This window comes from Phyllobates terribilis, unplaced genomic scaffold (assembly GCF_046119375.1).
Source record: "Phyllobates terribilis strain yellow unplaced genomic scaffold, ASM4611937v1 Scaffold_268__1_contigs__length_2594270, whole genome shotgun sequence".
Lineage (NCBI taxonomy): Eukaryota > Metazoa > Chordata > Amphibia > Anura > Dendrobatidae > Phyllobates > Phyllobates terribilis.
The window spans coordinates 1,126,744-1,140,080 of NW_027363028.1; the positions used below are offsets into that span (position 1 = coordinate 1,126,744).

At 52.5% G+C, this 13,337-nt stretch overlaps 1 pseudogene; it reads left to right on the top strand.

Annotated features, from left to right (window-relative positions):
* The first annotated feature begins 3,589 nt into the window (after nucleotides 1-3,589).
* LOC141219414 (uncharacterized) overlaps nucleotides 3,590-13,337 on the top strand; it is a 45,234-nt pseudogene continuing 35,486 nt past the window's right edge.

Sequence of the window (13,337 nt, forward strand, 5' to 3'; positions counted from 1 at the left end):
ACACTGCTCCGCTCCATACACCTCGTACACGCGGCTCCGCTCCGTACACCTCGTACACGCGGCTCCGCTCCGTACGCCTCGTACACACGCGGCTCTGCGCCGTATGCCTCGTACACACGCGGCTCTGCTCCGTACACCTCGTACACGTGCTGCTCCGTTCTATACGCCTCGTATACACGCGGCTCCGCTCCGTACGCCTCGTACACGCGCGACTCTGCTCTGTACGCCTCGTGCACGCGCGGCTCTGCTCCGTACGCCTCGTAAAACACGCGGCTACGCTTCGTACGCCTCATACACGCGCGGCTCCGCTCCGTACGCATCGTACACACACGGGTCCGCTCCGTACACCTCGTACACACACGGCTCCGCTCTGTACACCTCGTACACGCGTGGCTCTGCTCCGTACACCTCGTACACGCCCGACTCCGCTCCGTACACCTCGTACACACACGGCTCTGCTCCGTACACACGTGGCTCTGCTCCGTACGCCTCGTACACGTGCGGCTCCGCTCTGTACGCCTCGTACACGCGCTGCTCCACACACCTCGTACACGCGCGGGTCCGATCCGTACGCCTCGTACACGCGCTACTGTCCGCTCCGTACACCTCGTACACACACGGCTCTGCTCCGTACACACGTGGCTCTGCTCCGTACGCCTCGTACACGTGCGGCTCCGCTCCATACGCCTCGTAAAACACGCGGCTCCGCTCCGTACGCTTAATACATGCTCGTTTCCGCTCCGTACGCCTCGTAAAACACGCGGCTCTGCTAAGTACGCCTCGTAAAACACGCGGCTCTGCTCCGTACGCCTCATACACACGCGGCTCAGCTCCGTACGCCTTGTTAAACACGCGGCTCCGCTTCGTACGCCTCGTACACGCGCGGCTCCGCTTCGTACGCCTCGTACACGCGTGGCTCCGCTCCATACGCCTCGTACACGCGTGGCTCCGCTCCGTACGCCTCGTACACGTGCGGCTCCGCTCCGTACGCCTCGTACACGCGCGGCTCCGATCCGTACGCCTCGTACATGCGCTACTCCGCACACATCGTACACGCGCGGCTCCGCTCCGTACGCCTCGTAAAACACGCGACTCCGCTCCGTACGCCTAATACACGCTCGTTTCCGCTCCGTACGCCTCGAAAAACACGCGGCTCTGCTCCGTATGCCTCATACACACGCGGCTCTGCTCCGTAAGCCTTGTTAAACACGCTGCTCCGCTTCGTACGCCTCGTACAAGCGTGGCTCCGCTCCGTACGCCTCGTACACGCGTGGCTCCGCTCCGTACGCCTCGTACACGCACGGCTCCGCTCCGTACGCCTCGTACACGTGCGGCTCCGCTCCATACGCCTCGTAAAACACGCGGCTCCGCTCCGTACGCCTAATACACGCTCGTTTCCGCTCCGTACGCCTCGAAAAACACGCGGCTCTGCTCCGTACGCCTCGTAAAACACGCGGCTCTGCTCCGTACGCCTCGTAAAACACGCGGCTCTGCTCCGTACGCCTTGTTAAACACGCTGCTCCGCTTCGTACGCCTCGTACACGCGTGGCTCCGCTCCGTACGCCTCTTACACGCGCGGCTCCGCTCCATACGCCTCGTAAAACACGCGACTCCGCTCCGTACGCCTAATACACGCTCGTTTCCGCTCCGTACGCCTCGAAAAACACGCGGCTCTGCTCCGTATGCCTCATACACACGCGGCTCTGCTCCGTAAGCCTTGTTAAACACGCTGCTCCGCTTCGTACGCCTCGTACAAGCGTGGCTCCGCTCCGTACGCCTCGTACACGCGTGGCTCCGCTCCGTACGCCTCGTACACGCACGGCTCCGCTCCGTACGCCTCGTACACGCGCGGCTCCGCTCCATACGCCTCGTAAAACACGCGGCTCTGCTCCGTACGCCTAATACACGCTCGTTTCCGCTCCGTACGCCTCGAAAAACACGCAGCTCTGCTCCGTACGCCTCGTAAAACACGCGGCTCTGCTCCGTACGCCTCGTAAAACACGCGGCTCTGCTCCGTACGCATTGTTAAACACGCTGCTCCGCTTCGTACGCCTCGTACACGCGTGGCTCCGCTCCGTACGCCTCGTACACGCGTGGCTCCGCTCCGTACGCCTCGTACACGCGCGGCTCCGCTCCGTACGCCTCGTACACGCGCGGCTCCGCTCCGTACGCCTCGTACACGCGCGGCTCCGCTCCGTACGCCTCGTACACACGCGGCTCCGCTCCGTACACGCGCGGCTCCACTCCATACACCTGGTACACGCGCGGCTCCGCTCCGTACGCCTCGTAAAACACGCGGCTCCGCTCCGTATGCCTCGTACACGCGCGGCTCCGCTCCGTACGCCTCGTACACGCGCGGCTCCGCTAAGTACGCCTCGTAAAACACGCGGCTCCGCTCCGTACGCCTCGTACACACGCGGCTCCGCTCCGTACACCTCGTACACACCCGGCTCCGCTCCGTACACCTCGTACACACCCGGCTCCGCTCCGTACACCTCGTACACACGCGGATCTGCTCCGTACACCTCGTACACACGCGGCTCCGCTCCGTACGCCTCGTACACGCGGCTCCGCTCCGTACACCTCGTACACACACGGCTCTGCTCCGTACACCTCGTACACACGCGGCTCCGCTCCGTACACCTCGTACACACGCGGCTCCGCTTCGTACACCTCGTACACCCGCGGCTCCGCTTCGTACACCTCGTACACCCGCGGCTCCGCTCCGTACACCCGCGGCTCCGCTCCGTACACCTCGTACACACGCGGCTCCGCTCCGTACGCCTCGTACACACGCAGCACCGCTCTGTATGCCTCGTATACGCGCGGCTCTGCTCCGTACACCTCGTACACACGCGGCTCCGCTCCGTACACCTCGTACACACGCGGCTCCGCTCCGTACACCTCGTACACACGCGGCTCCGCTCCGTACGCCTCGTATACGCGCGGCTCTGCTCCGTACACCTCATACACACGCGGCTCCGCTCCGTACACCTCATACACGCGCGGCTCCGCTCCGTACACCTCGTACGCGGCTCCGCTCCGTACACCTCGTACACGCGCGGCTCCGCTCCGTACGCCTCGTACACGCGCGGCTCCGCTCCGTACGCCTCGTACACGCGCGGCTCCGCTCCGTACTCCTCGGACACACACGGCTCTGCTCCGTACACCTCGTACACACGCGGCTCTGCTCCGTACACCTCGTACACACGCGGCTCTGCTCCGTACACCTCGTACACACACGGCTCTGCTCCGTACACCTCGTACACGCGGCTCCGCTCCGTACACCTCGTACACACGCGGCTCCGCTCCGTACACCTCGTACACACGCGGCTCCGCTCCGTACACCTCGTACACACGGCTCTGCTCCGTACACCTCGTACACATGCGGCTCTGCTCCGTACACCTCGTACACACACGGCTCTGCTCCGTACACCTCGTACACACACGGCTCTGCTACATCCACACTGTAAACCCCTCCTGACCCCACACATAAACTTCAGCTCATCCAGCACCATGACAACCAGCACAGCAGAGTCCTGCATCCACTGAGGCCCCTGATCATGTGACCCCTGACTCCTCCCCTCCTGTGACCTCATCACAGCTCCTGTGCGCACAGAGCAGCCATATATGTGGTGGCGGCTCTGCAGGTGGAGGTATGTGGAGACCCCCATTACTGGGCGCAGGGGGCATTAACCCCTTCACCACGGAGACTCTTTTGGGGTCTTGTGTTGCCCCTTTATAAGAATCATAAGGTTTTTGTTCTGTTTCCTGTAATAGATACATACGACCCAACTATGGAGACAGGAAGGGAGGAGACGTATTGTTCTCATAGTACAGGACCCCTTTACTGCCCCACAGTGTAATGCCCCCCTTATGCAGGATGTATGATGCTCCCCACAGTGTAATGCCCCCATTATGCCCCTTATGCAGGATGTATGATGCCACCACACAGTGTAATGCCCCCATTATACCCCTTATGCAGGATGTATGATGCCCCCACACAGTATAATGCCCCCATTATGCCCCTTATGCAGTATGTATGATGCCCCCACAGTGTAATGCCCCCATTATGCCCCTTATGCAGGATGTATGATGCCCCCACACAGTGTAATGCCCCCATTATGCCCCTTATGCAGGATGTATGATGTCCCCACACAGTGTAATGCCCCCATTATGCCCCTTATGCAGGATGTATGATGCCCCCACACAGTGTATTGCCCCCATTATGCCCCTTATGCAGGATGTATAATGCCCCCACACAGTGTAATGCCCCCATTATACCCCTTATGCTGGATGTATGATCCCCCCCACAGTGTAATGCCCCCATTATAACCCTTATGCAGGATGTATGATGCCCCCCACAGTGTAGTGCCCCCATTATACCCCTTATGCTGGATGTATGATCCCCCCCCACACAGTGTAATGCCCCCATTATGCCCCTTATGCAGTATGTATGATGCCCCCACACAGTGTAATGCCCCCATTATACCCCTTATGCAGAATGTATGATGCCCCCACACAGTATAATGCCCCCATTATGCCCCTTATGCAATATGTATGATGCCCCACACAGTGTAATGCCCCCATTATGCCCCTTATGCAGGATGTATGATGCCCCCACACAGTGTAATGCCCCCATTATGCCCCTTATGCAGGATGTATAATGCCCCCACACAGTGTAATGCCCCCATTATACCCCTTATGCTGGATGTATGATCCCCCCCCCACAGTGTAATGCCCCCATTATACCCCTTATGCAGGATGTATGATGCCCCCCACAGTGTAGTGCCCCCATTATACCCCTTATGCTGGATGTATGATCCCCCCACACAGTGTAATGCCCCCATTATGCCCCTTATGCAGTATGTATGATGCCTCCACACAGTGTAGTGCCCCCATTATACCCCTTATGCTGGATGTATGATCCCCCCCACACAGTGTAATGCCCCCATTATGCCCCTTATGAAGTATGTATGATGCCCCCCATAGTGTAGTGCCCCCTTTATATCCATTATGCTGGATGTATGATCCCCCCACACAGTGTAATGCCCCCATTATGCCCCTTATGCAGTATGTATGATGCCCCCCACAGTGTAGTGCCCCCTTTATATCCATTATGCTGGATGTATGATCCCCACACACAGTGTAATGCCCCCATTATGCCCCTTATGCAGGATGTATGATGCCCCCACACAGTGTAATGCCCCCACACAGTGTAATGCCCCCATTATGCCCCTTATGCAGGATGTATGATGCCCCCACACAGTGTAATGCCCCCATTATGCCCCTTATGCAGGATGTATGATGCCCCCACACAGTGTAATGCCCCCATTATGCCCCTTATGCAGGATGTATGATGCCCCCACACAGTGTAATGCCCCCATTATGCCCCTTATGCAGGATGTATGATGCCCCCACACAGTGTAATGCCCCCATTATGCCCCTTATGCAGGATGTATGATGCCCCCACACAGTGTAATGCCCACATTATGCCCCTTATGCAGGATGTATGATGCCCCCACACAGTGTAATGCCCCCACACAGTGTAATGCCCCCATTATGCCCCTTATGCAGGATGTATGATGCCCCCGCCACAGTGTAATGCCCCCATTTTGCCATTATTATTATTATAGCACCATTCATTCCATGGCGCTTTACATGTGAAAGGGGTATACAAAGCACAAGCAATTACAATAATCTTGAACACAATGTGACGGCGACTGGTACAGGAGGAGAGAGGACCCTGCCCGCGAGGGCTCACAGTCTACAAGGGATGGGTGAGGATACAGTAAGTGAGTGTAGAACTGGTCGTGCAGCGGTATTTGTGGAGTGGTGGTTACTGCAGGTTGTACGCTTGTCGGAAGAGGTGGGTCTTCAGGCTCCTTTTGAAGGTTTCCACGGTCGATGAGTCTGATGTGTTGGGGTAGAGAGTTCCAGAGTAGGGGGGAAGCACGTGAGAAATCTTGTATGCGATTATGGGAGGAGGAGATTAGAGGGGAGTAGAGAAGGAGATCTTGTGAGGATCGGAGGTTGCGTACGGGTATGTAGCGGGAGACTAGGTCAGAGATATATGGAGGAAACAGGTTGTGAATGGCTTTGTATGTCATGGTTAGGATTTTATACTGGAGTCTCTGGGTAATGGGTAACCAGTGAAGGGATTGCCAGAGGGGAGAGGCTGGGGAATAGCCAGGGACCAGGTGAGGTTACTTCCTGTATGGAATGGGCATGCCTGAGCGTCTGTCATGACACCTATTGAAAATACTCTCCTGTGCACACCACATGTCTGTGCAATCACAGGTAACGAATTGTTCTAATTATATGGGCTTATATATACTGCTGCATATAGTGGCTCACATATAACCTCCCTGATGAAGCTGTGTTACACAGCGATACGCGTGGGGCTTATCAATCGATCCACACATGATCCATAAGTGGTGATATGGCTATGTATATGCAATGATTGGTTTTACCAATCAACCCTCATCTGGTTATTGGGCAGTGATATAATTACTTATATGCATTTGATTTGACTGTGGTACTGTTTATTTGGACTATGCTTAAGGGACACAGATTCATGCAATTGCTATATACCAGGGGTCTCAAACTCGGCTGGGTATATGGGCCGCACATGGAAAAAATTTTAATTTGGGGGGCCGCATTCTTTGTTCAATGTGACATTTTTAGTGATACCATTTTTTTTTGTGTACACCTTTTGAACATTTTTGCAGTGTTTATTTTTTTATGGCTTGGGTCGTTATGGATGTGGCGATAATAAACGTGCACTTTTTTGTGTTTACTTTAGTTTACATATAAAACAGCATTTTTAGTGCCCAATATTTTTTCATGCTTTATTTTATTTTTTTTTTTTTTTACAATTTTATTTCCCCCAATTGGCCACATACAGTAATATTGTCTTACAATTAGCATCATATAGTAATAATGGAAAACATCTTGTAGTAATGTTCCCCATCCAAGTCCCCATCTTGTACTAATGTGCCCCATCCAGGTCCCCATCCTGTGGCTATGTGCCCCATCCAGGTCCCCATCCTGTGGCAACGTTCCCCATCCTGGCGCCCATCTTGTACTAATGTGCCTCATCCAGGTCCCCATCTTGGGGCTATGTGCCCCATCCAGGTCCCCATCCTGTGGCAATGTTCCCCATCCAGGTCCCCATCTTGTGGCTCTGGTCCCCATCTTGTGGCTCTGGTCCCCATCTTGTGGCTCTGTGCCCCATCCAGGTCCCCATTATGTGCCCCATCCAGGTCCCCATTATGTGCCCCATCCAGGTCCACATCTTGAGGCTCTGTGCCCCATCCAGGTCCACATCTTGAGGCTCTGTGCCCCATCCAGGTCCACATCCTGTGGCTATGTGCCCCATCCAGGTCCCCATCTTGTGGCTCTGGTCCCTATCTTGTGGCTCTGTGCCCCATCCAGGTCCCCATTATGTGCCCCATCCAGGTCCACATCTTGAGGCTATGTGCCCCATCCAGGTCCACATCTTGAGGCTCTGTGCCCCATCCAGGTCCCCATCCTGTGGCTCTGTGCCCCATCCAGGTCCCCTCTTGTGGCTCTGTGCCCCATCCAGGTCCCCTCTTGTGGCTATGTGCCCCATCCAGGTCCCCTCTTGTGGCTATGTGCCCCATCCAGGTCCCCTCTTGTGGCTATGTGCCCCATCCAGGTCCCCTCTTGTGGCTATGTGCCCCATCCAGGTCCCCTCTTGTGGCTATGTGCCCAATCCTGGTCCCCATGTTGTGGCTCTGTGCCCCCTGTGCTGTTCTTCACACACATAAAATAGAAAAAAAAAAAAGATGATTCTCACCTGTCCTCCGTTCCCTCGGCGGCCTTCCTGCAGATGTGGCCCGCAGGCACCACAGAGTCCGACCCCTTGACGATCCCGACCTGGTCCAGGAGGAGCCGCCGACAGCAGCGCTGCATTGCCGCACAGAGACTGTCTCCCAGCACAGCATTTTCAATGTCAGCCGCCGGCCAATCAGAGGCCAGCAGCTGACATCTGCATATGGCAATGACGTCATACTCGCTGCGCCGACACGCAGATATCAGCTGCTGGCCTCTGATTGGCCAGCGGCTGGCATTGGAAATGCAGTGCTGGGAAACAGTCTCTGTGTGCGGCAATGCAGCGCTGCTGTCGGCGGCTCCTCCTGGACCAGGTCGGGATCGTCAAGGGGTCTGTGCCTGCGGGCCGCATAAAGCAGCCTCAGGGGCCGCATGCGGCCCGCGGGCCGCGTGTTTGAGACCCCTGCTATATACGGTTTAGGCTGATATATAATGAGGGCTTACAGTGTATATTGAGTAATATTGGAGTACTGTGATATGTGATTATTATATGAATTTAAATTATTTATTATATGTATACTCTGTATACTGCCAATCATGCATTGTGGTATTTGGGTGTTGTTAATCATGTGTGTTGTGTTTTTAAAAGTGTATAATAAAGCTTGTATATTTTTTTACTTAATATGTAATGAGGTGTGCGCATTTCTACATATGTACCTTCCTGTTTCTCTTGGTTTTGGTTTAAATGTTTGGGTACATCATGACGCACCCTAAATTTGTGATAGGGGCTGTGCATCCTTTTCTTTAGTTTTTGAATGGTTAGGGTTTTGAACTGGAGTCTCTGGGCAATGGGGAGCCAGTGAAGAGATTGACAGAGAGAAGAGGCCGGGGAATAGCGGGGGGACAGGTGGATTAGTCGGGCAGCAGAGTTTAGGATGGATTGGAGGGGTGCGAGAATGTTGGAAGGGAGGCCACAGAGCAGGAGGTTGCAGTAGTCAAGGCGGGAGATGATGAGGGCGTGCACTAGTGTTTTTGCAGATTCATGGTTGAGGAATGTGCGGATCCGGGAGATATTTTTGAGTTGGAGTCAGCAGGAAGTGGAAAGGGCTTGCATATGTGGTTTGAAGGAGAGTTCAGAATCCAGGGTTACCCCAAGGCAGCGAGCTTGATGGACTGGGGAGAGTGGGCAGCCATTGACTATGATGGATAGGTCAGTTGGGGGGGTTGAATGAGATGGCTTAAAGCTGATGAATTCTGTTATGTCCATGTTAAGTTTTAGAAATCTAGCAGAGAAGAAGGATGAAATAGCAGACAGACATTGTGGGATTTTGGTTCGTAAGGAGGTGATATCGAGTCCAGAGAGGTAGATCTGTGTGTCGTCAGCATATAATGAAAGCCATGAGACTCTATGAGCTGTCCCAGGCCGAAGGTGTAGATGGAGGAGAGCAGGGGTCCTAGAACTGAACCTTTGGGGACACTGACAGGGGGCGAGATGAGGAGGTGGTCTGTGAGTGAAAGACACTGAATGTCCTGTCTGTTAGGTATGAGGAGATCCAGGATAGGGCCAAATCTGTGATGCCGACAGATGAGAGAGTTTGTAGTAAGAGGGAATGGTCCACTGTGTCGAAGGCAGATGACAGGTCTAGGAGGAGGAGGACAGAGTAGTGTCGCTTAGATTTTGCGGTTAGTAGGTTGTTGGTGACTTTGGTCAGTGCCGTTTCAGTAGAATGGTGCGGTCGGAAACCAGATTGTAGGCGGTCGAAGAGGGAGCAGGAGGAGAGGTGGGAGGACAGCTCGGAATGGACTTGTTCCAGTAGTTTTGAGGCATAGGGGAGAAGTGATATGGAGTAATAGCTAGACAGAGAGGATGGGTCAAGGGAGGGCTTCTTGAGGATTGGTGTGATTGAAGCATGAGGGGAAGACACCAGTTGTTAGTGACAAGTTGAAGAGGTGGGCTAGGGCTGGGATGAAGATAGTGGTAAGGTTTGGGATGAGGTGGGACGGGATTGGGTCAAGTTTACAGGTGGTGAGGTGTGATTTGGAGAGTAAAGAGGAAAGTTGATCTTCCGTAATGGTGGAGAATATGGTTTTGGAGGAGGAGGATTGAGTAGGTGTGGGGAGGGGCTGTGGGGGCTTTAGGCAAAAGCTTTGTCTGATGGTGTCAATCTTCTGTTTGAAGAATGAGGCGAAGTCTTCGACTGAAATAAGAGGAGAGGGAGGAGGCACTGGGGGACGGATGAGAGTATTGAAGGTGTTGAATAGTTGTTTGGGGTTGTGAGACAGGGAGGATATGAGAGATGAGAAGTATGTTTGTTTTGCTGCAGTGAGTGTGGACTTGAAGGTAGTGAGGGACTGTTTGAGTGCTCATTGGAGTGGGACCTTTTCCATCTACGCTCAGCAACCCTGGAGGCCCGTCGCAGTTCTTTAGTTTGGCTGGTGTGCCAGGGTTGTCTGTTGATTGTGCGAGCTTTGGTATGTGTGAGGGGGGCGACTGAATCGAGAGCTGCAGCTGTTGTGGTGTTGTATAAAGTGGCAGCAACATCTGCATCATTTAAGGAACTAATGTCTGTAAGAGGGAGAAGGGATTCAGAGACTGAGTGTAGGTCAAGGTGTTTGAGATTTCTGCGAGGGTATGCAAGTTTGTGGAGTGGGGATTGTTGTCCTGGAGAGGAGAGGGTAGAGAATGTAAGTAGGTTGTGGTCAGAGAGAGGGAGAGGTGAGTTAGAGAGGTTAGATAGGGAACAGAGGCGGGTGAAGATGAGGTCCAGTGTGTGTTCGTCTTTGTGGGTGGGTGTGGAAGACCACTGAGTAAGACCGAAGGAGGAAGTGAGGGATAGAAGCTTAGAGGCAGCTGAGAGGGAAGTGTCAATGGGGATGTTGAAGTCGCCCATGAGGATAGTGGGGATGTCACTGGAGAGGAAATGAAGTAGCCGAGTGGTGAAGTGGTCAAAGAAAGTGGTGGCTGATCCTGGGGGGCGGTAGATGATAGCCGGTTGGAGGGGGAGGTGATGCACACGCAGTGCACTTCAAAACAGGGCAGAGTAATTGAGGGTGGCAGTGGGATATGGGTGAAGGAGCAGTTATCTGAGATGAGGAAACCTATTCCTCCACCGTGTTTGCTGGTGGGGCGGGGGGTATGGGAGGGTGGAATCCGCCGTACAAAAGTGCAGCAGGAGAGGCCGTGTCGGAGGGGGTGAGCCAGGTTTCAGTGATGCCGAGGAAGGAAAGCTTGGTAGTGATGAAGAGGTCGTGAATGTAGGAAAGTTTGTTGCAGACGGAGCGAGAGTTCCATAGAGCTCCTGTTAGGGGGACTGGGGAAGCGGGGGGGCTGGGCAGATGGGTATAAGGTTAGAAAGGTTACGAGAGTTTGGGATAGATTATGGGTAGGAAGTGGAGGGCCGGGATGTGGAGAGATGTCGCCGGCAGTAAGGAGGAGCAGAGAAAGCGTTATTAGGCGGGACCAGGAGAGGGCATGAGGTGGCTGTCTGTGTTTGGAGACAAAGGATTGTATGTTGAGGAATAGCTTAATCGTGTAAACTGCGTGCTAGCAAATGCCAGGAGCCTGACAAACAAGATGGATGAACTGGAAGCAGAAATATCTACAGGTAACTATGACATAGTGGGAATAACCGAGACATGGTTAGATGAAAGCTATGACTGGGCAGTTAACTTACAGGGTTACAGTCTGTTTAGAAGGGATCGAAGAAATCGGAAAGGGGGTGGAGTCTGTCTATATGTAAAGACGTGTCTAAAGCCTACAATACGGGAGGATGTATGGGAGGGAAATGAGGAGGTCGAGTCCTTATGGGTGGAGATACATGGGGCAAAAAACAATAACAAAATTATCCTAGGAGTCTGTTATAAACCACCAAATATAGCAGAAGCCACGGAAAGTCTATTAATGAGACAAATAGACGAAGTAGCAAAAAATAACGAGGTGATTATTATGGGGGACTTCAACTACCCCGATATAGACTGGGAAACCGAAAGCTGTAGATCTCAGAAAGGAAACAGGTTTCTGTCAATTATCAAAGACAATTATTTGTCACAACTTGTGCAGGAACCAACTAGAGGGACGGCCCTTTTAGACTTAATATTAACTAACAGGCCAGACAGAATAACTGAGGTGCAGGTCGGGGGGCACCTGGGAAATAGTGACCACAACATTATACAATTCCACATGTGCTTCAGTAGGGTGCCCGGCAAGGGAGTCACAAAAACACTGAATTTCAGGAGGGCAAAGTTTGATCAGCTAAGAGATGCCCTTCACCTTATAGACTGGGATAGTATCTTCAGTAATAGGAACACGGATAGAAAATGGGAAATTTTCAAAACAGTCCTACATAGTCACTGTAGAAGGTACATACCTTATGGGAATAAAAGGGCGAGGAATAGGAGGAAGCCAATGTGGCTAAATAAGGAAGTCAAGAGGGCAATGAAAAACAAAAAAAGGGCTTTCGGTAAACTTAAACAAGAAGGCAGCGAGGAAGCGCTAATATCTTATAGGGAAAAAAACAAAATCTGTAAGAAACAAATAAGAATAGCAAAAGAGGAGACAGAGAGACTAATAGCCAAGGAAAGTAAAACGAATCCCAAACTGTTCTTTAACTATATAAACAGTAAAAGGATTAAAACTGATGGCGTTGGCCCATTGAAAAATAACCTGGGTAAAATCATAGAGGGCGATGAGGGTAAAGCAAACCTACTCAATAGCTTCTTCTCCACTGTTTTCACAAAAGAAAACAATTTATCGGAGGAAATGCAGAGTGATAAAGTAAACCCTCCGCTAAATATCACCCACCTAACCCAGGAGGAAGATCAGAAATGCCTAAATAATATCAAAATAGACAAGTCACCAGGCCCAGATGACATACACCCCGGGTACTAAAAGAATTAAGTAATGTGATAGACAGGCCGCTGTATCTTATATTCAAGCACTCTTTATGGACAGGGACTGTCCCACTAGACTGGCGCCAAGCAAATGTGGTACCAATATTCAAAAAGGGGTCTAAAAGTGACCCTGGGAACTATAGACCAGTAAGCTTAACGTCTGTTGTGGGTAAATTGTTTGAAGGATTTCTTAGAGATGCTATTGTAGAATATCTTAATGATAATAACTGTCTAACTCCATATCAACATGGATTCATGAGGGATCGCTCCTGCCAAACAAACCTGATGGCCTTCTACGAGGAGGTGAGCTCACAGCTGGACCGGGGAGAGTCAGTGGATGTTGTATACCTTGACTTCTCCAAAGCGTTTGATACTGTGCCACACAAAAGGTTGGTATATAAAATGAGAATGCTTGGTCTGGGGGATAATGTGTGCAAGTGGGTAAATAGCTGGCTGAGTGATAGAAAGCAGAGGGTGGTTATCAATGGAGTAAGCTCAGGGTGTGTCAGGGTTACTAGCGGGGTGCCTCAAGGGTCTGTCTTGGGCCCTATATTATTTAATATATTTATTAATGATCTAGTGGAAGGGTTGCATAGTAAAATAGCAATATTTGCAGATGATACTAAACTTTGTAAAGTAGTTAATACAGA